The 11,715-nt window shown below is 33.8% G+C and overlaps 1 long non-coding RNA gene across 1 annotated transcript in view; it reads right to left on the bottom strand.

Annotated features, from left to right (window-relative positions):
• Positions 1 to 11,715, bottom strand: part of LOC119589860 — a 77,548-nt gene that overhangs the window by 23,273 nt on the left and 42,560 nt on the right. The window contains exon 2 of the long non-coding RNA XR_005230211.1: positions 199 to 243. This is a non-coding gene — a long non-coding RNA (uncharacterized LOC119589860). The remainder of the gene's footprint in view (positions 1 to 198; positions 244 to 11,715) is intronic.

Genomic DNA, 11,715 nt, shown 5'->3' with positions numbered 1-11,715 from the left:
AAAACGAAAAAAGAAACGAAAATTCCCCATGGTATTTACCCAAGAAACAAAAAACCTTAAGTATCATTTGCCAACCAACCAGAACAGCCTCACTTCTCTCTACACAAACCGTTATCTGCGTGTACATATGCACAGCCTATTCCCTTTAGCCAGGCCTTGCAACATCTGTCTAAACCCTTGCAATCTCGTCTTCCTCACCTGCTCCGTCGTCTCTCCTCGTTTTCCTTGCTTCCATGATCGTATCTGTAATGTATGTTGAGTTTAGACCATGATTACTTCCGTTGCGTGAAAAAGGGACGGGGTTTGGGGGTATTGGGTATTTGGGTAATTCTATGGGGGTAGGGACTGTATATTTGCGTGGGTTGTGTCACGTAAAATGTCAGGGAGAGTCTCAGTGTCTTAAGCAGGGTTTACCAGTATTTGTAGTGGTTAACGGGTATAGTATTAAAAAAAGTTACGTGGCTTTTTTCCCTTTTTTCGGAATATGGAATATTTTTATCTGTATGCGTGTTTTTAAAGCGGGGTATAAATGCAGTGAAAAGGATACGGTTAACGGGGGCTATATCTTCAAAACTGTAAAATTTTTTCAAATGTTTGTGCCTAAGATTTTTTTTTTCTTTTACAAATAACACAATCTTTTTTAATATCATGCTGTCACATTTTTCGACTTCTCCGTAACGTATGTGAACAGAGAACTAATATGAATAATTATAACGGATCTCCCAAAAAACCAAAAAAACCCAATAATTGCAAGGTACAAAAGGGAACAGGATTATTACCATTGCTAATGCAGTTTCATCGGTCATATTGCGCAAATAAAATTTCACCCAATTCATGTTTCATCCCAGAAATCAAATCTTTCAACCAATTGACACAAATCACTAAAAAACGTGGCAAATCTCTTTTTCGGACTGTTACATAATAAGAAAAAGCCGCAAAAAAAGACTACATGAACGGGGCGAGTGGGAGGGGCGGAAAAAAAAGGTTTCATAAAAGCTTAGCAGTGGGGTTTGGCCCCGTCGGTCGATAAAGACTGGTAGGCGAACGAGGAAAAAAAACGGAAAAATATATCTTTTGTGATGATGATAAAAAAATAGATAAATCAGAAGTACAAAAACCCCAACACCCCACACCACACACACCCACATACATTATATAATATAATAATTATTAATATAAAATATATTATATATATAATATATAATTATTTATATATTATTAATATTATTTTAATATTATATAAAAGTTATATATTATATAATAATAATATATATATTTTTATTAATATATATATAAATATCGAAAAGTTTAAATTACATTAAGTATATTAAAATGTGGTGGAGTGTGGTGGTGTATGGGTTTTGGGGTTGTGTGTGTGTGTGTTGTGTGTTGTTGTGTGTGGGTTTGTGTGTGGGGTTTTTGGTGGGTGGGTGTGTGTGTGTGTTGGGGGTTGTGTGTGTGTGTGGGGGTTAAAAGAATTTTGTTTTATATATATATAGGATAATAAAATATATATATATATTATAATATATTTAATATAATAATATATAGATGATGACGTAGATAATAAGATTTTTTTGGGATTTATAAAAACTTAAAAAAACAACCACACCCCACACCACACCACACACACACACACACACACACCACACACCACACACACACACACACACACAAAACCCATATATAATAAATATATTAAAATAATTTTATATATATATATATTATATATAAATTATTAATCTTCCACTCTCCGGAAAAGGGAATTTGGACCACCAAGTACTCACTCCGAGCTCACAGCATAAAAAATAATTTAAGTATATGCTGTACCACGGCGGCTAAAAAGAACTACCGTTAAAAAAAATTTTTTATGTTGTGTTGTGTGTGTGTGTGGGGGTGTGTGTGTGGGGGTGTGTGTGTGTGTGTGTGTGGGGTTGTGGGTGTGGGGTGTGTGGGTGTGTGTGTGACGTATATGTTGTGTATGTACACTACATATAATATATATTAAAAATTATATTAAAATATATATAGATGATAATAGAAGATAGATATAAGTAGATATTCACACACACAAACAAAACAACACACACACATACACCCAACAATTTTATGCTTTAGTATATATATATGTATATAAGAATATAAATGTTATCGCTCAATTTCTTCATTATTATGTTTAAAATATATTGTTACTAACCAAACAAAAAAAAACGCCTTACCAAACCAAAAAGAGATCGGGGGCAGGGTCGCTCCTGGGGGGAGCAAAACCGAACCGAACGTCCAAAAACCTTGGAGGGCCCCCCTATTTGAAAGGCCGATTTTTCTACGGGAAAAAAAGAAAGAAAAAAACATGTGTATTTATCTATTATTTTTTATCTATCTATCGAATCTTTTATTTTTTAAATTTTTTGTGTATGTTTGTATATTGTGCATTTTTTTAACTTATATAGTTTTATATATACAACGAAATATCTCAATAATACCGGCAGAAGATTAACGGTCTTGACCCTTTCCCACAAGGGCAAATCAAACGAAAGCCTTTTATACAAGACCGAAAAAAGGGTCTAAAGGGGTTTAGTCAGAATACCTGGTAATACCACGAGCAACTCAAAAACACGTTGGCGACATTTTAAAACGGGGAGGAATGTATGGCAGCGAAAGGGGCGGGAGAATTAGAGCGGACGTCATGTGTCAGTTCCCTTTTCAGTAAACAAACATGTGTGTGTGTGTTGGGGGGGGGGGGGAATTGGCAGGGGAGGGGGGGAAATGGGGAAAAATAATAGGAGAGAAGGGAAAAGAGAGAGAAGAGTTAAAATGGTGTATTTTAAAAAAAAAAAAAAGGTGTTGGGTGCCCCCAAAAGAAAATTCTTTGTGTGTGTTTTGTGTGAGGAAGGTTTGTGTTGTTTTGTGTTTTGGTTTTTGGTTTTTTTGTTTTTTTTTGTGGTTGTGTGTATATTTATGTATTTTTTAAAAAGAGAGGAAAAGAAATAATAATGACAATAATAGAATATTTTAGTAATATTAAAAATGTATAAAAAAACACAAAAAAACAAACACATATTAAAGGGTTGTGGGCGTGTGTGGGGGGGTTCCCCCCACACCAACTTCAATGGGATTAAACATATACAAAAAAAATTTGTTTTTTGGGTTATAATTTTATTATGTTTATTTTGAAAATATCACTTTTAAAAAAACAAAACAAAACATGATACCTATAAATATAAATTTAAAATAAATTGAAATTTTTTTTTTTTTAGGGCGGGTTTGATATTTTTTTATTTTTTAAAATTCAAATAAAAAGGAAAATAAAAACCGACATCTTTCAAGAAATTAGTGAATATTTATTGAATCTCCCAAAACCCACAAAAACGACCTTATAACCAAGGCGGGGTTAGGGGTTGCGGGTGACCCCCAAAAACCCAAACCAAGTGGGGGGGGGGAAAATTTGCGGGGCCGATTTCACAGGAAAAAAAAATTTAAAAAAATTTTTTTTATTATTGAAAATTTTATTTAAGGATTTTTGTGTTGTTTTATTTGTTTTGTTTTTTTTTTTTTGGGGTTTTTGGGTGTTGGTTTTGGGTTCCCCCCTCGGGCCAAAATCCCGGGATTTCCCCGCGGGCTGGGTTTGTACCTTTTTCCCCCGACTCCCCCTTTGGGACGTAAGGGGGGAAATTTTTAGGCAGGAAGGGGGTGTGGAATTTGGCTATAGTGTTCGTCCCTTCCAGTAAAAAATGTTGTGTGGGGGGGGGGGAAGGGGGGGTTTCAAGGAGTCACAAAAAAATTAAAAAAAAAGAAAGGATAATAGTTATTAGAAAAATTTTAAAAACCCTTTTGTTTGTTTTTAAGGGGGTTGGGTTTTTGTTTTGGGTTGTGTTTTTGGGGGTTTTTTGTTGTCGTGCTGCCGTTTACCCTGGTTTTCCTTTTTGACCTGGGATTTTTGGTTGCCCGGAATTTCTGTTTTTTAGTATTTTATTTTCTAAGTAGGGATGTTGCCTTTTATATTTTCTTTAATTTTTTGGCGTTTTGGTAATTATGAGGAGGGGACTTTTTTAAGAAATTAAAAACCCATCCAGAAACCCATAAATAAATTTTTTCAAACCCAAAACCAAAACCAAAAAAAACCAAACAAACCCAAAAAAGAAAAACCTTTTTTATAATATGAAGATTTTAAACAAAAAATCTTATTATAAACAACATAAATCCCCCACCTTTTTTCCCCAAAAACCAAAACACCCAAAAACAAAACCAAAAAACAAAAAATGGTGTTTTGTTGTTGTTGGGTTGGTTTTTTTTGTTTGGGCTATAATAACGAAAAGGGGAAAAAATAAGAAAAAGGGAAAGAAGAAAGAAAAGAAAAAAAAAAAAAAAAGAAAATAAAACAAAACCCCAAAAAAAAAACCCCCCCAAAAAAAAAAAAAAACAAAAAAAAAAATATTTTATATAATTAATAAATAAAATAAAAAAAAATAAAAAAAAAACAAAAAAACAAAAAAAAACAAAAAAACCAAAAAAAAACAAAAAAACAAAAAACAAAAACAAGGGGGGGGGGGGGGGGGGGGGTGGGAAGAAAAAGAAAGAAAAAAAAAAAGAAAAAAAAAAAAAAAAAAAAAAAAAAAAAAAAAAAGGAAAAAGGAAAGGGGAAAAAGAAAAAGAAAGGACAAAAGAAAGAAGAAAAAAAAACAAAAAGAAAAAAAAAAAGAGGAAGAAGAGAGAAGAGAGAAGAGAGAGAAGAGGGGGGAAGAGGAGAGAGGAAGAAAAGGAGGAGGGAGAGGAAGAGAGAGAGAGAGAGGGAGGGAGAGAGAGGGAGGGGAGAGAAAGAGAGAGAAAGAGAGAGAGAGAGAGGAGGAGAGAGAGAAGGAGAGAGAGAGGAGAGAGAGGGGGAGAAGAGAAAAGAAAAGGAGAGAGAGAAAGAGGAAAAGGGAGAAGAGAGAAGAGGAGGAGAGAGGGGGAAGAGGAGAGAGAGAGAGAGAACAACCATCTTGCTTTATTATTACTTTTGATATTTATCAACACATTTCCTACTCTAACGCGCTTTTCCCTTGGCATGATCAACGTTATCGTCACAATCCTGCCATATTCATAGTGCCCATGACATCGTATTCACTTATAGTCAGTTGCTGGGCACTAGGAACAACGGCCTATCATGTGGAGAAGCTCTTACTCCCAGACCAAATCTGTGCAATCTACATACTGCATTTTTTTTCGACCACATAAGCAATCTTTTTTTTTTGACCCCCAAACATTTTAAAAAATTTAACTGGATTGGGTTTTGACGGGGACATCGCCCCAAGCAGAGGAAGGGGGTAAAATTTGTATGGATTCTTGAGCCAGTTTGCATCCCTTTCAAGTATTGTTTATCATAATACTTTCGTTATTACTCCCATGAGTAAAAAGAGAGAGGCACTTGTACACAGTAAGTTTAAAGCTGCGAGTGATAGATTATGCTAAAGAGCGTGGAAACAGAGAGCTAGATCGAAACTCTGGCCCCCTGCCAGCATAGAAAATGGTACGAAACTATATACTATGGCAGCCAGTGTTTTTGGACAGGAAATTCCATATCTCTTATACATCTATTTTTTCGAGACTTTTGGGTCCCCATGACTGCTGGGTTAATGTGCCAAAAATACGGTTAGTGTATAGAAAACTCCTCTGCAGTTATTGAGGAAGAGAGAGGTAGAAAGACGGAGAAAAAAAGAGAGAGAAAGAGATGAAGTGTCAGTTCATACAATTAAATACTTATCTGGTTTTCTTAAGTGATATTTATGTCTCGTAATTCTTATCGTCTTCAAAGTGTCCGTTAAAAGGCTTTGCTTTGGATTTTTTTTTGTTTATCTGACAGTTCATTTTCTCTCTTTGTGGCTGTTTTCTCTCTCTTTTTCCTTCTCGCTTTATTTATTTTCTCAATTTTTTTTTTTTTTTCCCTTTTTGTTATGCTAGGACACACAACACACAACACAACTTTACACACACACCACACACACACACACACAACACACACACACACACACACACACACCCACAAACACACACACCCCACACATCTTTTCTTATTGTAACCCCGGGGGGAAAAAGCTTAGCGAAAGCGTTCAACAAATGGACAATTAAAATTCCTCATTAACTGCTCTTAATGATAAAAAACTGAAACAAATTTTCATAAAAACTTATGCTAATTATCAATAATTTACTTGTTTTCCGTTTTTTTTCCTTGTAAGAATAACTGTTTCTTGTCTCGTCATGCCACGTATTCTTAATTGTTAAGGTATCTTTCAAGATGAAGATAATGAGGAAGATAGAGTAGATAGTGATGATAATAATCCGTATAAAAGACAATGAAAGAAAAAGGAAAAAGAACGTAGGTAATATAATGAAAAACAAGAAGAGAAAAAGTAACATTTGAAGTAGAATGAAAGTAATAACAAGTGACAAAAAAAAAAAATAAAGAAAGCAAAATCGGAAAGGATAAAAAAAAAAAAAAAATTAAGTAACAAATGCGTCTCCAACCGGCATCTCAACAACTCGAAACATAAAAAAAAAAAAAACCACGAGGCGGGGTCCTTCTCGCTTCCTCCTTCTCCTCCGTCTTCACCAAGTCTCCCGCGGGCATCCTACGCCTCCTGCTTCCGAGATAGGACTTTATACAACAGATAAAATGTATTGTTTCGCGAGATCTTAAATTTCCCAAAAAGGGGTTTTCTGATGACCCCGAATGCGCTTTCCCTTCCCGTTTTCTTGCTGTTGAGGGTTTAGGGGGAAAAATTTGATGAATTTTTTAATTCCCCTTTTTCGCAATTTTATTTATCTGTTTGTCTATTTTATTCCCGAAAAACGTGTCTTGTAACTTGGATCCTGTGTCTTTTTTTCCTTTTTCTTTGTTGGTATCAATTTCGTTCGAGATGGAGCGTTTTTCGTTTATATTATTGATTTGTTATTTTAAATTTTTGGTGGGTGTGGTATGTGTGTGTGTGTTGTGTGTGTGTTGTGGTTTGTGTGTTGTGTGTGTGTGCGGGGGTGGCCCTTGTACGGGCGTTTTTTTTTTTTTTTTTTGTTTTTTTTTTTTTCTTTTTTTTTTTTTTTTTTTTTTTTTTTTTTTTTTTTTTTTTTTTATTTTTTTTTTTTTTTTTTTTTTTTTTTTTTTTTTTTTTTTTTTTTTTTTTTTTTTTTTTTTTTTTATTTTTATTTTTTTTATTTTTTTTTTTTTTTTTTTTTTTTTTTTTTTTTTTTTTTTTAAATATTTTTTTTTTTTTTTTTTTTATTGTTGTTAAGTTAATAATATATATATACATAATTATATAATAATATATATATATAATATTTTTATAATAATAATATATTATATATATTTTAAAAATAATATAGTAATGTTTTTATATAAAATTTATATATATAAATTTTATATATATATATTATATTTTATATATAAATTATATATATATAATTTTTATAATATATATATATATTTTAAAAATACGTATATATATAACACTGACATTTTATATTTCTTTTTTTAAGGTAGGTTTATGCTGGCCGCGTGGTACAGCATGATACTCAATTGAGTTTTTATGTTGTGAGCTCTTGGGGTAAATAGTGGGAGGGGGGCCCCCGTTCCTTTCCACGGAGACTTGACTGACTTGGGCGGCTTTTGGCCCCCCTGGCTAGGTGGCAATCAAGGTGAGTTCCCGCGAAAGGGAACAACGCGGGGTCGGGGACTCGAACCCTCGAAAATCAGTTTCCGTCGTGACAGTCTTTGGGGCGACGCTTAACATTTGCCCCGCGGCCTACATTTTAATATAAAAATATATGTAAATTATATACATAATATAAAAATATAATATAATTAATAAATATAAAATATATATATATATATAAAAATATATTATATATATATTATATAATTAAAATATATAAAATTTTTTGGTTTTTGATCTATTTTAATTACATGCGCTTCCCATTTTCTTTATTTGTGTGTGTGCGTGTGTATGCATACATAAGTATATATATTATTTAAAATATATTAATTTATAATATATAATTTTAAAATATTTAATATTAAATATTTTATAAATAAAAATGTATATGTGGGTGGGTGTTGCTGGGTTTTGTTGGGGTTTTTTGTTTTGGTGCCTTTTTGTATGTGCGTTTGAGTGTATATTTGTGTGTGTTAATTTGTGCATTGGCAGGTACGTGGGATTTCTAAATATCTCTCAGAAGGTTTGGAGAGGGCCTTTTTGCGGGAAATGGGGAGGGTAGGCGTAGAATAAATTTTGATGAAAAAATGTGTTATAAATATAAAGTAATACACACCACAACACACACACAACAACAAACACACACACCCACGCACGACACGCACAACACCCCACCACAAACACACACACCCACACCACACACACACACCACCACAAAACAACACAAAAAAATACTATATATTTATATTACACACAAATATATTTACATACAAACATATAATGTAATGTTTTAATATTATAATAAATTATATATTAAAATTATATATATATATTAAAATATAATATATAATACACAAAAATATATATATATATATATAATAAAATATATAATTATATATATTATATGTGTGTGTGTGTGTGTGTGTTGTGTGTGTTGGGGTTTTGTGTGTGTTGTGTGTGCGTGTGTGTGTGTGGGTGTCCCGATTAAAATTTATAACAAACACATATATATATAATATTATAATATATAAATAATATATATAATTTTATATAAAACACACAAACACATACACCCCCACCCACCATACAAACCCCAACACACACCACACACACACCACACACACACACACACACACATACAAACAAACACAACACACACGCACCATACACACCAAACACCCCATACCCCACCACCCCCCCACACCACATTATAAATTTATAATAATATATATAAATATATTAAATTATATATATATATTATATATATAATATAATATTATATATTGTATGTAGATAATATATATAATATATAGTATATATATATATATTATATATATATATTAAAAATTTAACACACACACACCCACAATGCAACGCACACACCACACACACCACACAACCCACACACACACACACAACCCCCATACAAACCAAACACACACACAAAACACACAACACACCACACACATACACACACACACAAACACACACACACAACACAACACACAACACACCAACACACACCACACACCAAAATTATATTTTTATTATTAATATAATATAATTATATATTTTATTAACATTACAAAATATTATAATATATATATTATATTGTATATTATATTATTATATATATATAATAATATATATATAATATATAATATAAATATATAGTATTATATAATATTAAAATATATATTATAATAATATAATATAATATAATAAATATATATTATATAAACACACACATGCACACACACACAACACAACATACAACACACAACCACAACCCCACACACACACACACACCCACAACCCCAAATATAATAATTTTAATATATATTAATATATAATTAAATATATATAATCACACACAATAAGTAGATTTTTCAGATAGATACTTAATTTAAGAAGTGTCTGCAATCTAGAATATTTTTTTTCTTCTTCTTCTTTTTAAATCACAAACAAAAAAATTATATAAGAGGCGAAATGGGACGAAAGACTTTTTTTATTTATTTTTTAAAATGCGGCTACAATTCCCGTAGACTTTAATGCGCAGAGCGCTCGGCCTCCTTTTTGTCAGAAGAATCCATTATGCCGCAGAGATGTTTATAGATTTAAATTTTTTTTTTTATATTATTATATATATATATATATATAAATAATATATATATATAATATATATATATAATATTGCATGTATGCAAAAACCCACAAACACACACCACCACACACACAATCACCACACACAGATATAAAATAAAATATATATATAATATTATATATTATAATTTACACAATATAATTATAAATATATATTATATTATATATATAATATTATATACTTAATATATATAATATAAAATTTTATATATATTATATATATAATTATATATTTTTAAAAAATAATATATTTTATGTAATTATACACACGTCACCTTTTTTTTTAATAATTTTTTTTAACCTTTTTTCCCCAGTAAGGGGTTTCGCACAGTTACATCGCCTCGGGGAAAAAGCGTCAAGACCCGCTCCCTGAGCGGAGCAAAAAAAAACGGCGCGGTCTTTGGTCACGGGGGGAAGGAGGGGCCCCGGCTGCCGCCGCCCGTCGAGCCATGGCAACCGCAAGCTTTTTCGCCCCGAGCAAAATCCTGGGGGCCCCGCGGATCAGCGCGAGGAAACCCCATCGTGCTCGGCCCCCAGGGCTGAAAAGGGCCGCCTGGGTCGAGCGGGGGAAATTCCCCGGCGTCAGGCTTTAAGGGCCCTCCCTCACAGCCCCCTGATGGGCGAGGGGGGCGGGCGAGAACATATAGTAAACACACACAAAACACACACACACCACACTGCTGTGGCCTTCGCCGAGGGGATGGTCGCCGGGCCCGGGTTTGGCCCCAAAAAAGGGAACGCCCGTTTGTGACTATGAAAGGCCCAGGCCCGGGGGGGTTCGGTCACCCGCCTGCCACGCCCCCGGGGGGACCAAGAGAGGAGAGGGCGGTCGAAAGACTACTTTTCCCCCGCCCCCGGTTCCCCCCGACCCAGTCGAGGCGGGGAGAGCCCGCAAAGCTGATTCGGGGGAACGTCATCGCTCAACCCCAAATAGAAAACCGCACACAACAACACACACACCAACACACCACACAACCACACACACACACACACCACACCACCACACACACAAACACACACATCCCTGGGCAAGGAACTTCACCTCGTGACATACCCTGGGTGGGCAAGCCGCCCAGTCCTGCTGGTCCCAAGCCCGGATAAAAATAAGAGAAGATTCCCAAAAAGGTACCCCCGGCACCCCGTGGAAAAAAACTGGGACCCTACACGCACTATCCCAAGAATCACAACAGAAAAACTACAATTAAGATCTGTGTGAACACGGCGGTCAAACAGAAAACCCACCCTAAAAAATACAAAATGGTATATAATGCATATATATGGATATAGATAATATAATAAGAAGAAGCATATGCAAATATTTCCTTTATTTTCTACCCGCTAACTGCACTGGGGGGCAAACGGTTGTACATTTGATGCATGGTCATAAAAATTTAAAAAGGTATTAATTTGAATTTAGGCAAATTATTATATAAGACTAATCAGTTAAAGAAAGGAACAATCACACAGTCCTTTTTCAATCATTGCCACGCCCGGGGCCCGCTTGGGCGTGGAAAGGATTTTAGTTTTATGTGCGGTTTGGATAATACATTCCAAAAAATTTTTATTTTTTCCCGCCCCAAAACAAAATACATTCCTAATTCCCTTAAAATATCATCTTGTCGATTTTTTTTCTTTTGATATTTCATAATAATATATAAAAACTTTTTCTTTTGGGGTGAACAGTTGGCCGAGTGTTTTCATGGGTTTCAGTCCCGTAATGCAATGTTTTTTTTTTATGTCCCAGCCGAGATCGCAATCTATATTCCTTCATATTCATTTATTAATTTTCTACTTGTTACGCAAAATACTCTAAAAAAAAAAAGTGTAACCCCGGGTATGGGGGATTCGAACCCGCAAACCCGTTTTC

The sequence above is a fragment of the Penaeus monodon genome, chromosome 3, assembly GCF_015228065.2.
Source record: "Penaeus monodon isolate SGIC_2016 chromosome 3, NSTDA_Pmon_1, whole genome shotgun sequence".
In the NCBI taxonomy this organism is placed as follows: domain Eukaryota; kingdom Metazoa; phylum Arthropoda; class Malacostraca; order Decapoda; family Penaeidae; genus Penaeus; species Penaeus monodon.
The sequence above is the reverse complement of the archived record's forward strand: the minus strand, read 5'-3'. Positions and strand labels throughout refer to the sequence as shown.